The sequence below is a fragment of the Peromyscus leucopus genome, chromosome 7 (assembly GCF_004664715.2).
Source record: "Peromyscus leucopus breed LL Stock chromosome 7, UCI_PerLeu_2.1, whole genome shotgun sequence".
In the NCBI taxonomy this organism is placed as follows: domain Eukaryota; kingdom Metazoa; phylum Chordata; class Mammalia; order Rodentia; family Cricetidae; genus Peromyscus; species Peromyscus leucopus.
In genome coordinates this window covers 61399546-61413632 of record NC_051069.1, presented here as the reverse complement: position 1 = coordinate 61413632, position 14087 = coordinate 61399546, and the positions used below count along the sequence as shown (strand labels likewise).

General features: G+C 38.9%; 1 pseudogene; it reads left to right on the top strand.

Moving 5' to 3' along the window:
- Positions 1–996: 996 nt before the first annotated feature.
- On the top strand, positions 997–7924 carry LOC114708021 (annotated as a pseudogene).
- Positions 7925–14087: the final 6163 nt, after the last annotated feature.

The window sequence follows — 14087 nt, the reverse complement described above, 5'->3', positions numbered from 1 at the left end:
ATATCAACTCAGGACTCTCCCAGATGTCCCTGCCTCTGCCTCTTCTCTCCCTTTTATCTACAATAAATATTCTCCTCCATTTTACCTAGGAGCAGTCATGCCCTTTTATTTATTTCTTTTTTTTTTCATTCAGTGTGATTAGCAGAAAAGATGAGTGTGGTAATATATTGTGTATCAAATAAAGCTTGCCTGAGGATCAGAGGACAGAGCCAGCAACTAGATTAAACATAGAGGCCAGGCAGGGCTGGCACACACCTTTAATCCTTGCACTCAGGAGGCAGAGATCCGTCTGGATTTCTGTGAGTTCAAAGCCACCCTGGACTAAATGAGATTGATTCAGTCTAGGAGAGAAACAAAGCCAGGTGGTGGTGGCACACACCTTCAATCCTAGTACTTGGAAGTCACACACCACTAATTCCAGTACTAGGAAGGAAGTGAAATGGCTGGGCAGAGAAAAGCATATAAGTTGGATTTGTGCAACAGATGAGGGCTGTGTAGCACTTTTGTAGGAGTCAAATCCTGAGGTAAGTATGCTTCCTTTCAAGGAACACAACTGACAGAATAGCTTTAGTAGGAACTTGGGATGTGTTGGGAATGAGATTCAGGTATCAGTGATCCCAGAGACAACAGTAGCCCAAGAGATCATGGTATCAGTACCTGAACTATTGTTGGAAGTTATATAGTATGCTGTGACTTCAAGTTCAGAAGAAGAGCTCAAGAGATAGGGCTGCTAACCACCCCTTGCACTCACACATGCTAATTCTCTGTCCTCATGCCCCTTCTCCTCCACTTTCCTCTTCTGGACTGAGGGAGCTGCTTTCCACGCAGTGCATTCTGGGCATCCAGGTTGAGCCCATGGCTGCTGTTGCCTTAGGGCAGCAAGAAGAGGCCTCGACTGGGCAGAAGACTGGGCAGAAGATGTTGGAGAGGAGTTGACTCACCTGCTGCTGCCAGTGAGACCCACCAACCCATTCACCTGCTCCCTGCCCATTTACCATGCAGCCTGCTTCTGCAAAGTGTTACAATAGAAGGGACCATGTAGTCACTGAATTTTGTGTTGAAGACAGTAAAGATGTTAATGTAAATTTTGAAAAATCCAAACTTATTTTCAGTTGTCTTGGAGGAAGTGATCATTTTAAGCATTTAAATGAAATCGATCTTTTTCTTTGTATTGATCCAAATGATTCCAAGCATAAAATAATAGGCACATCAATTTTATGTTGTTTTTGGACAGGAGAATCTGGCCAATCATGGCCTAGGTTAACAAAGGAGAGGGTAAAGCTTAATTGGCTTAGTGTGGACTTCATTTTGTTGGTATCCATGGCTTTTCTTGTCCTGCAGAAACAAAGCAAAACCCCTTCCCCAAAATAGTTTTGTTATCCTGGTTTCCATTCTGAGGTCAACACATCTTTGAAGTAAACAGGTTGGTTTAGCTCAGGAATTTTTTCTGTTCTCTCTGCAGCTGTTCGTTTCTCATCAGCATTAAGAAAATTCAAGGTTACTAAAGCATTATGCAATCTATTTCTAGGAGTCATTGTTACCTCTTTCTGTTTATTTAGCATATCCTTTAAATTTCAATTAGATCTTTCTATGACTACTTGGCCTGTGAGATTGTGGTATTCCTGTAATATGCTTTATATTGTAATATGCAAAAAAACTGTCTCATTTTATTTGAGACATATGCTGGAGCATTGTCAGTCTTAATTTGTACAGGTATTACCATGATGTCCATAACTTCTAATAGGTGTGTAATCACAGAATCAGCCTATTCAGAATTCATAAGTGTTGCCCATTGAAATACTGAGTAGGTGTCAATGGTATGGTTATTTTAATCTTCCAAATTCTCCAAAATGAAACACATCCATCTGCCAAATTTTATTTCCCTGTATACCTTTAGGATTTCTTCCTGCAGATAATGGAGTTTGTTTATAGAAGGAACAAGTAGGACATTTTTTTTTTTTTACAATTTACTTGGCTGTTGTGAAGTGATGGAAAAATCCCTTTTCAAAACCTTTGCTATTCACATAGTGTTTCTGATGAAATTCTGAGGCTTCTAGCATGTTACCTATTAATAACTGATCAATCTCATCATTATCTTGTGCTAGAGAAACTGATGTGTTTTATATATATATATATATATATATTATATATATATATATATATGATGTTCTCTACTTCTGATGATTTCCTGTAATTGTATAAATAGCGAAGTTACTTCTGTATTATCAGGAATAAATTCAGCAGTTTCAGTATGTAAAACAACTCTCTCTGCATATTGAGAGTCAGTGACTATATTGAGGGGTTCTGTGAAATCCATTAGAACCATAAGAATGGCATACAGTTCTGTCTTTTGTACAAAATAGTAGGGGATTTGAACCACTTTACTTAAGTTTCCTGACTTATATCCTACTTTTCCTGATTTATTTGCATCAGTATATAATGTGGGGACTCCAGAGATTGGCTTTTGCCATACAGTGTGAGGAAGGACCCATTCAGTTCTTTTTTATGAATTCTATTCTCTTGCATTTGGGATAACAATTGTTAATCTCTCCCAAAAAGTTACTGCAGGCTCTTTGCCAGTATTAATTATATTTCCATAAAGATGAAATTTCCTCATTAGTTAAAGGTACTACAATTTCTGCTGGGTCCATTCCTGTCAACTGATGAAGTCTTAATTTTCCTTTTAGTATCAAATCAGAGAGATCTTTTCTATATAAGTCTTTAATTTCTTACTCAGTTTATGTGGTAGAAATATCCATTCCAATATAATATCTTCCCTCTGCATCAAAATCCCTGTGGGGAAGTGTCTAGAGGGGAATAAGACCAGAATGCATTTAAGTTCTGGATTCACATGATCCACATGTGCTTCTCATATTTTTTTTTCTACTAGAACCAATTCCTTTTCAGCTTCAGCTGATAATTCTCTTGGACTATTTAATTCCTTGTCCCCTTTTAAGATATTAGCCAAATTTACTAGTTCATCTTTAGGTATTCCAATGATCACACCTGTAAGTTGAAAATGCTTCCTAACATTTTTTTTTTCAAAATCATTAAGAGTCTACAATCGATCTCTCCTGGGTTATACATTTTGGGGTCTAAGGTTTTGGAGATCTATCTTATATCCTAAGTAATTAATAGAATCTCCTTTTTGTATCTTTTCAGAAGCAATTTGTAGTCCCCAGTGAGGCAAAACTTGCTTTACTTCTTTTAACATGCTTTCTAAGGTACCTAACTTTGTATCAGCTAATAGGATTTACCCATATAATGATAAATTATAGACTGTGGAAAATTTCTTAGAATTATTTCCAATGGTTTTTGCACAAAGTATTGGCACAGGGTAGGGCTATTTAACATTCCCTGTGGGAGGACCTTCCACTGATATCTCTTGACTGGCTGGGAATTATTATAAGTAGGTACTGTGAAGGCAAATTTTTCTCTGTTCTTTCCTTGTAGAGCTATGATCAAGAAACAGTCTTTTAAGTCAATAACTGTAATACACCATTTTTTGGGTAACAGAGAGGGCAAGAGCATCCCATTCTGTAGGGAGCTCTTAGGCTGAATTATTTTATTAATGGCTCTCAGATGTGTCAGCATTCTTCATTTACCAGATTTCTTTTTAATAACAAATTCAGGAGAATTCCAAGGGCTGGTATATTCTTCAATGTGTTGAGCATTTAACTGCTCCTGAACCAGCTGTTCTAATGCTTGTAATTTCTCTTGTGTCATAGGTCATTGTCCAACTCAGAGAGGTTTATCAGTTAGCCATTTTAAAGGTAGGGCCCTTGGTACTTCTGAGAGTTCAACAGCAGTTGTGCTTTGTTTATGTACAGCCTGAATGGTTGGTGGCTGTTTTTTATAGTATGTTATAATATTATTCATAGAAACATGCATTGGTCTGTATTCCACTTCTGAGATTGGAGGAATTTCAATCTGGGTATTCCACTGTTGTAACAGATCTCAGCCCCAAAGATTCACCACTACATTTGCCACCTATGGCCTCAGCCTTCCTCTCTGTCCTTCTGGCCCTGTGCATTCAACCCATCTCAAACTGTGTTTTACTTGAGATAGGGTTCCAATTCCTAGAAACTAGACATCTACCTTTTGAAGAGGCCAATTCTGATGCCATGATTTGGTGTAATTATTGTCACATCCACACCTGTGTCTACCAGGCCTTCCAGAACAATGCCATTAATTTATACTCTAAGCTTTGGTCTTTGTTCATTTATGGAAGTCTGCCAAAATATTTGTTTTATAGTATTTTTTGGAATTTTTGACTCATCTATCAGAGCTGTTCTATCATCCAGTGCAGTATTCTTTACATTAGACACTGAGTTATTTAATTGTCCTGGGGAGGAATTTCTTCCACAGTGGCTGGTAATGTTTGGACCCTGTTCAATTTGGGGGCCTGTGAGAAGCCCCCTAAGTTGTTTCCTGCTGGCAAAGGGTTGCTTTGTATGTCTATTGTTGATCTGCATTTATTGGTCCAATGTTGACCTTTCTGCATAATCCAAATGGTTGGGGTCTCCTGTTTGGGTTATTTATAGAAGAAGCATTCATTTTAGGAGCACCCTTTGTACAATTTTTCTTATATGACCTGGTGTACCACAGTTAAAACATTTGGTACCTTGAGGCCTCCTTCCACCTTTAGAAATTGACTCTCCTATCCAAGCCTCATTGCCATAGTTAAGAGACTCAACACCATTTGTATATTGAATCCATTCCTTCAAAGGTGCTTACCTTGTCTTTAAAGGTGTATGTATTCTTTTGCATTCTGTATTAGCATTATTAAAAGCCAAAGATTGAGTTAATATTTGTCTTAATCCTTGTCTGATACTGCCTTGTTTATAGCTTTGGCCAGTTCTTATAAAAAATTAGTAAATGGTTCTTTTGGTCCTTGGAAAACCTTCATATATAGCTCAGTTGGTTTTCCTGATTCTGGAATTTCCCCTCAAGCACTTAAAGCTGCTGTATGGCATAGGAATTATGTATGCTCATCAAAGGTAGCTTGTATATTTATATCAGCAAAACAGCTCTCACCAAGAATTTGATCTTGAGAGATCTCCAAACCTCTGGTCTTACTTTGTTGTTCAAGGATTTTAGCCTCTTCTCTCAACCAACTTTTCAATTGTAACTGCTGGATGTATTCTAAGACAGCTGAGATTAACTGATTTCAGTCATCTGGTATTATTCTATTTGTAGAAGATCATGTATTTAACATCTGTTTTACATATGTTGAATGTGTATCATAGCTGACCACTGCTTTCTTAATGTTTTTTTTTTAAATCTCTCATATAAATAGGTTGCCAGAAGTATTGCATGTATGACTCAGGATGTTTATCATCTGCTGGCTTCTCTCAGATGGTGACAGAATAAGCCATTTTATAAGAGCCACCTGGAGACGTTACGACTTGTATGGCTTTGCCCTTCTGCTTATTAGTTTCTTTGTTGTCTTTGCTGAGAGACTCTTCCAGAGCTTGATATTGATTAATTACCACCTTTTGCAGCATTTGAACTTCCTCCATTGTAAAGGATTCTAGAGATTTCATAGAATCATACAATTTTATGTGTTCATCTGAAACATAATTTCATAGATTTTATTCTATCAATTAGTGATGATCTTTCCTCTTTATAAATTATCTGAATTGCATTAATATTGCTCTGAAGAGTTATTGTTTCATCCATCAAATAGTCATATTTATTTTCAATAGAATTAAATCTGGTTGTCCACTTATTATTAGTGAACTGAAGTCCTTGTGGTAAGTTAGCAGATTCCAAAAAAAGAATCCATTTTTCAAAATCCTCACTACTACTCTGCAAAGCCTGATGTTCTTGTGGTGAACTAGCAGTTTCCATAGAAAGAATCCTTCTATTTAAGTCTTCATTACTACTTTGTAAAGCCTGTATCTGTCTCATTAATGTTTCATTTTTGCTGTTATTAAGCCAATTTTTCAATGATATGATGTGAATCACTATGCTAATTGCTATTATAGTGAACATTGTATACATCCCAGGAAGACTGTATATGTTCTGTGAAATTTCATTCATAGTGCAAACAAAAATGTCTTTAAATTCCTGATATATGATATTGTCTGTCATTTTTTGAGAAATATTCAAAACTTATACAGAAAAATTTTATTAAATTTTTTATTTATTAATCAGCTTAAGGTGCAAATTTATTGAGTAAATTTACCTTAGATGAAATCCTTGAGAGCTGGTGTCACAGTTCTCATGGTGGTTTTTGGTTGTAGGTATAACACTAAAGCAGGTCCTGAAGCGTTTTCTGAAGACCTTGACTTGTATTGGGCTTAAACAGCTACTGAACAAGTTTAATACTACTTAGCTGCCTGTTGGTGCAGATGCTATGGAGCCAGCTATGCACATATGGGATGGGGGATGCAAACTTGTGGGGAAGCAGACATGGGCAGGAACATGGGCTGGACTCAGCGGGGGTGGGTGGGCACCTAAGGTGTGGTGGTGAAGGCTACCCAGTGGGGAAGGCTGTACAGTAGGCAAATAGGCTGCGGGGGCAGCAACGAAGACTGGAGGCACCCCCAAGGGGGTAGGGCTGCCACGGAGGTGTGCTAGCTCACTCTCACACTTGCAGGCACTCTTCCTAGCACTCGCATGCATTCTCCCTAGCTGCAGCACTAGGCATAAGCAGTATTAAAAGATAAGCAGTATTAAAGGATGCAGCAGCATAAACTGGCTACTCTGGGTGCTATTTTGGGTACTCAGTGGTGTTTCTGGGACTGGTGGGGGCGCGCGGTTTGAAAGCAGAGATCTGAGCTACTGCTAGTTCCCGGCAGATTGAGGGGACTGCTCACCGAGTCTGTGGGGACTGCTCACCGAGTCTGTGGGGACTGCTCACCGAGTCTGTGGGGACTGCTCACCGAGTCTGTGGGCGGCTTCCATGGAAGCTATCTGTGTGGGTAAAGGGCTGCAGATGGCTCACCCATGCTCCCATGTAGGGGTACCAGGTAGAATTAGAAATGAATGGAGTCTATTTAATGAACACAGGAATTTATTAGGGTGTAACTCACTATAGCATGGGGGATTTATCGTAGTGTCTGGGAAAGCCGAGCTATATCCCACGCTGATCTTCTGCCTGGTCCAAGCTCTGCCTGGTCAGTCTCAGCATCCAAACCATGAAGGAGCCAAGAGAGCATCATACATGCATCCCAGGTCTTAAGTGTCCTGAATGGCCATGCTCAGGGGTATGTACTTGAAGGTCATAGGCAGGTGTAGCAGTCACCTGCTGCCTCTCTCAAGGTGGTGCTTCAAGGTCATAGCTAGACCAGCTACCCACTACAGATATTAATGCAAATTTTGAAAAATCCAAACTTACTTTCAGTTGTTTTGGAGAAAGTGATAATTTTAGACATTTAAATAAAATTGACCTTTTTCACTGTATTGATCCAAATGATTCCAAGCATAAAAGAATGGACAGATTAGGGATGGAGAGATGGCTCAGAGGTTAAGAGCACCGACTGCTCTTCCAGAGGTCCTGAGTTCAATTCCCAGCAACCACATGTTGGCTCACAACCATCTGTAATGAGATCTGGCACCCTCTTCTGTATATATAATAAATAAATAAATCTTTAAAAAAAATACTGTGACTTAACAGAAGTGAAGTCACTTAAAAAAAAAGAATGGACAGGTTAATTTTATGTTGTTTGCGGAAAGGAGAATCTGGCCAGTCGTGGCCTAGGTTAACAAAGGAGAGTGCACAGCTTAATTGGCTAAGCGTGGACTTCACCCATGGGAAAGACTGGGAGGATGATTCAGATGAAGACAATTTTGACTGTTTCTCTGAGATGATGGATCACGTGGGTGGTGATGGGGATGTAGATTTACCAGAAGTAGATGGAGCAGATGATGATTCACAAGACAGTGATGATGAAAAAAAATGCCAGATCTGGAGTAAGGAATGTTGTCATCACCTGGATTTTGTGAAAGTGAAATAACTTCTGTAAGATTTAATAATTGAGAAAATTCCTGAGTCGGCAGCTCTAAAGGCAGGTGGTATATTTGCCTCCTTTAACCCATTTTTAAACCTGTTTTTTTTTAAGGCTTCACTGAGGGTTGATAATGTACCATTGTATGGGGCAATGTAAGTCAGCTAAGGCAATATCCTTTTGCATGAACATTTCCCAGGATTCCAGGAAGCAGTTGAGATCCTAGGCAACTGACACAGCAGCTCTGATGATGAATAAACACACTTTACCTAGGTCTTCTTTCTATAACAGTTACTTGTGTGTTAGGAAGCTCTCTGCTTAGGGAAGAGAACTAGTTTTAGATGCTAGACCATGGACTTGAAGGGGCTGAGATAAATTGGCTGACATCTTAACCTGATACCCTGCCATTTTTCCAGTGTACCTTTCAGAATTATTCCACTAAAGTTTATTTTTCAAAAAATGTACTTTACATTATTGTATGTGATCACTTGTCAGTGGTGAGGTGTATTTTAGCTAAAACCAGTGAATGCCCTAACTTAGATGGTTCTTGAAGCCTATACATTTGGTATTGTTTGGCCCTTAAGCTCTTACGTCTCTTAGCATGGAGGACGAAGAAAGCTATACATTGTTGCTTGAGAGTCTGTGTACGTTAGACCAGATCTGTATTTGCACTGTCAGTATGAGTGGAAAATGTTAATACACTATCAGATTTTTATCTCCTGTTTTGATTTCACCTTATGCCTTGGCTGGAAAACCTCAATTTACATTCATGACAATGGGAATGTTTTTAAATGTCTACATTCTTTCTAATAAACTGTTGGAAGAAGAGCTAAGGCTGTCTTTTCACACTGTTGCCTTGATGTCATTATTATAACATTTCTGTAATGAATTGGTTCCACGAGTTAAATTTAAGATTTTATTCCTGAATCTTTTCTCTGATTGCAAAGCAATTGGCTTACAACTCATAGTTTCCACCTGATAGATTTTTTTTTTAAAGCTAGGGAGAGACATGATTTGGTTACAAGTGGTTATTTGGAAAAGAATGCTGGGAAGCATTGATAAAGGAACATGGAGGCAGGTAACAGGAGGAGAAGCAAAGGAGGAATAACAGAAGGAGGAGAAGACAGGGCACGCTGCTCTGTGGACAGCTGTGTCTCCATTCCTCTGGGAAATGACCACCTCAGAGCATCTCCAACCAAAGGCTTCCATGAGGCTTTGGCTGATGTCTGCTCCATGGTGTAGTAAACCTCTTCTCATTGTGCCAAGTGAGCCTGGTGCCCAGAGGAAGCCCTCAGACATAGACTGGCTTGCTGTTAGGCTTTCATGTACAAGGTAAAAAAGGGGTCTTGCCACTTGTGTGAGCTTAAACACTTATGTCTTCTCATCCTGTGGCTAAATGAGAAAATTTACTGGGATGTGCTGTGAATCCTTAAATGAAATTCCCTCAAGGTTTTAGAGATGTAGTACTAATATAGATGAATTTTAACAGAGTCAGAAAGCTAATGGCATATTTATTTATTTTGTTTCTACATTAGCCTTTACTCTGCAGGTCCTATTGTGCAGATTCTGTCAATCACTTAGGACTATTCCAATGGAACACAGAGGGACTGGTGAAGGAGCCTCATCTTCTCACTATCTAACAATTCCTGAAGGGTTGGGTCAGCTCTTGTTCTCCAATGACAATTTAGCCTTGAACATCTCAGTATTTTTCCATTATGGAATGCTTGTAATATGCTATGTAATAATGGTTCAACTACTGTGATCCTAGATATCTCATGTTCCAATAACAATAGGAGAGACAAAGGTCATAATTTCATAATGGAGAGCAGAGTACAGAAGCATGTGAGCCACAGGGCAGTTAAGTCTTGTGAGAGGGAGGTCATTTGACTTCCACACCTTCCACCAGCATTCTGATCTTCGGAGATCCTCCCCTGTTGTACTTCCCAGATGTGTGTCTCTTCTGTCATGACGAAGAAGGCATGCATCATCTGTCTTCTGATAGTGTATAGCTGAAGGTGGAAGTCACCTGATATCACCATCTGATTCCAGTGGGACAAACCACTCCCATTATTTCTATCTTGTAAGATACTTTGTTGACAAGGAAATTCTTTGTATCAAGACTCTACAAGATCCAGGAAAGTGACCTCAGATGCTTGGGCTTTTACTTTTGAATCCATAATGTAAGTACATCCATCACCAAATAGAACTTGCACCAAGATTTGGTCCATGCTGGGTTCACAGTCTGATGTTTTCTGGCCTAATCTCTCACACCCACTTCATATTTAAACTTTAAATAGCAATTAAAGTTTCCTGCTATTGTTTTGTTGGATGAATTTTCACTTTTTAAACCTAAGCCCAGATTTTCCTCTACTGCCACTGTGTGGTGGATCTATAAATGTGTCACACTTCAATTTTATTTTTTTAAAAGTAAAAACAATTATACTAGATTCAGGGTATCTTCACTTTCTTATTTCTTGGATTTTATTCATTTCTGTGTATTTGTTTCCATGGGTCTGAATGTTTGCTTGTGTAGGTATGTGTGCACATGTATGCATATGTGTGTGGAAGAGAGGGCATCTTCAGCTGCCTGTTGGTTGTAGATATCATTTATCTTGTTTTTTGAGACAGGCTTTCTCATTTGTCCAATGTTGCCCAATTAAGCTAGGCTGGCTAGAAATCAAGCACCAGGGATCTGGCACCAGGCCAATCTCTGTCTTTCCAGCACTGGGACCACAAATGGCTAACCTAGATGCTCATGGGGCAACTAGCCTGGAGTGCACAAACAGCCCAGCAGGAATAAGAAGAGAGTCCTTGCCTCAAAAACAAAGTAGAAGAAGAGAACTGATTCCTGAAAGTTGTCCTCTGACCTACACGTGCACCCTATGACATGTGCACATGTGCATACACACATCATACAACCCACAGCAATAATAAATAAAAACATTAAAAAAGAAAACCATAGTTTATGAAAACATTTCTTAGCTCACTGCCTATTGAGGTTTTGTCTCTATTAAATTCATGTTAATTACCTGTAAATTTTGTATCAACCAACATTTATGCATTTGTTTTTTGAACATATATCTAAAAACCGGGCATAGTCACCAGCATGTTCATGTTCAGTCCTGAGGTTAGTAAGTAACTGACAGCATTTCACTGGAGCCCCAGCGTGCAGTCTGGCGTAGTGCAGCTGTGTTGATGCTCATGCTAGAAGCATCTTGTCAGCTATCTGGGGAGATTCCCCATGTTTGGAAGTTGGGACATGTATTGAGTTCTGTTTCTTAGGCATGGGATCCTAACTACCCTCAGAGGGGTAGAGTACCACATTTTTATAAATATAAGCAACTAACTTCCTTCCTAATATTTCTTCTATGTACATATATATGCATAAAACTGTGGGGCATACATGGGCTGCAAAGAGGGTGCTGAGAGAAATTCAGATAAATAGAGCTTAAGCTTTAAGGTGTTTACGCAGAGAGTGGATACAAATGGTGAGAAAGAAAGTTAGCTCAAGTTATTTATGCTAAGATAAGATACTAAAAACAAGAGATAGTGTCAGGACATAAACAACTTGTAAATAGAGTGCCCTTTAAAATGACTGGTTTGTTCCTTCACCCCCTCCTAGGGTTCTGAGGTTTTCTGGTATAAAAGAAGCTTACTGCCTATCAATAAACGAGTTCTTGCTTGACTTGACTCCCTGCCCGCTGCGTCTGATCGTCTCTCCGGGTAAGAGGGAGGCTGGGGAATGGGTGAGCGGCACACACTTGCCTTTCCTCGGTTCCAGGCCACCTCTTCACAGGTGACCTAAGTTCCCGGTGGGGCAGGACCCCACATAAAACTGAACATTTATGTACATACATATGTAAAATTAATTTTTGTGTCTGCCTCTTTTTTTCTAGTTTAAACCAGTTGTTTTTATGTGAGTGCTGTAGCTGTGAGACTCCAAAGCTGAGTTTGCCTGCCTTAGTCTTCAATGCTTTCACAAAAGAATAACCTCTATCCCCTGTGGAGTTTCCTTACAGAATCATAGTACAGGCATTTTCTTAAAGTCCATTTTGTCACATGTTTTCACTCTGTTGTAGAATTATACAATGGCTAGATGTTTTTGTTTTATGAGTTTAAAAATTTTAAACTGAAATATGATGAACTAGAAAGCACTCAGTAGGAGAGTACTTGTCTAGTATGTGGGGAGGTCTTTGACTCAATCCCCAGTCCTATAAAAATCAATTAACCTATCAATAAATTTATCAGTCTGCTGTAGGATGTCTTTCTGTACGCTGTGGATATATGTTTTCCCATAGGTTAATAAATAAGCTGCTTTGGCCCGTGGCAAGGCAGTTAAGAGGCAGGCAGGAAATCAAGCAGAGATATAGGAAAGAGAAAGGCAACAAACATGAGGAGATGCCAGCCCACCACCTAAGGACCAATACAATTTCAGCAGACCTGTAACGCCACAGCCATATGGAAACACATAGATGAATAGAAATGGCTTGATTTAAGATGAAAGAGCTAATTAGCAAGAAGCCTGAGCCCCAGGCCATACAGTTTATAATTAATACAAGCCTCTGTGTGTTTATATGGGACTGAGTGGCTGCAGGACTGGGTAGAACACAGGAAAACTTCTGACTACATCAGTCTATCTTTGCTCACTGTGGTGGGGCAATCCTCTAATTCCAGTTTTTTCATTTAGTAAAAAAAGGAGAATGTTTAATTCTCTCTAGGACAGTGAATACGTAGATAAACTTAAATTTGGAGATGACTGGAAAATGATAAGCAATGGTTAACTAATATTGATATTTCAATAGTCTATATAGATGGCAGGCTGAGGATTAGTTTAACTATCTAATAGGTATAGTTATATATAGTTAGAATATCTCTGTCTCAAAAAGGGAGCAGAAGAGTAACATAAAAAAAAAATCTATCCTTAGCTAGTATGGCATAATATGGTCAAAAGTGTCTGAATACTATGATTGTGACTTATCAAAAAGAAATGGTTAGTTTGGAACATTAACTCTATCTATTAATCTTTGGTTAGTGGTATTAATTTGGTTAACCTGTATTTTGAGGAGGCATAGTTAAAGAGTTACCTGAGATAGTCTGAGCACCTGTGGGACCAAGGCTGCAGCTGAAGCTTACCTAATTTAAATTTGTAATCAATGCAATATTAAACCACTAGCTATGAGAAAACAATAATAACCTGTGTCAGGGTATATATAACAAGACTTACATACAGAACAATGTCGTAAGTACATGAGGAGAATATCTGATAGTACATACATTTCAGGATCATGGGTAGAACTTATACAATTGATAATAGAGCATTTTTAAGGGCAGTCCAGCCCCTGGGCTGGAGAATTCAGTTCAGAAAAAGGGATACATGGTAAAGGGGGCTTTAGAAATCTCTCATGGTTACTTCCTGCTGATATGGGGGTGAAGCTGGGGGTCTTGAGGCCTGGAATGCAGTGGAAACTCAGGAAGTGTAGACTGTTTCAGGCTCTGTGAGACACGTGCAGCAGACTTCCTTGTCTCATGGGCTGGAGGGTGGATGCTAGACAGCATGTCTGTGGTTCAGAGGATGAAGACCTGTAACTTTTTTTAAAAATTTAATTTAATTTATTTATTTTTCTATTATCAGCTTGATACAGTACAAATTCTTATCCTAATAGTGAAATGTTTTACTGAAGCTTGCCCAGTGATTGAGTAAAACCAAAACTTATTATAAGCAAATGATTAGAATTTCTACTGGAAAGAATATATGTATTAATGGTAGAACATGGAGTTGAGTAGTTTTAAAGAGGGAACTTTTTCTCTTAGGTGTACCTATGGAATATTAAATGCATGGTTAGCAGATGAGAAAAGTGGGTTTTAGGTCAGGGAAAGGGAAGACTCCCTACCCCCAGAGAAGAAAAAGAAAACTTGTAAGTGGGAATATAAACTGCAGTCAGATTGCATTCCTCTTGGTCCTTCTTGGCTTGTGAGCGTTGGCAAATTGTGATCTCCTAGAGCTTATAAGAACCTTCTTAATAGACAAAATCTTAGACATGTTAGCAATATAACAGTGATAAAGTTTGTCAGAGCAAAATTATGAATATTTGGAGCCTCAACAAAACATCAGGGTAGATAGAGAATAAAATG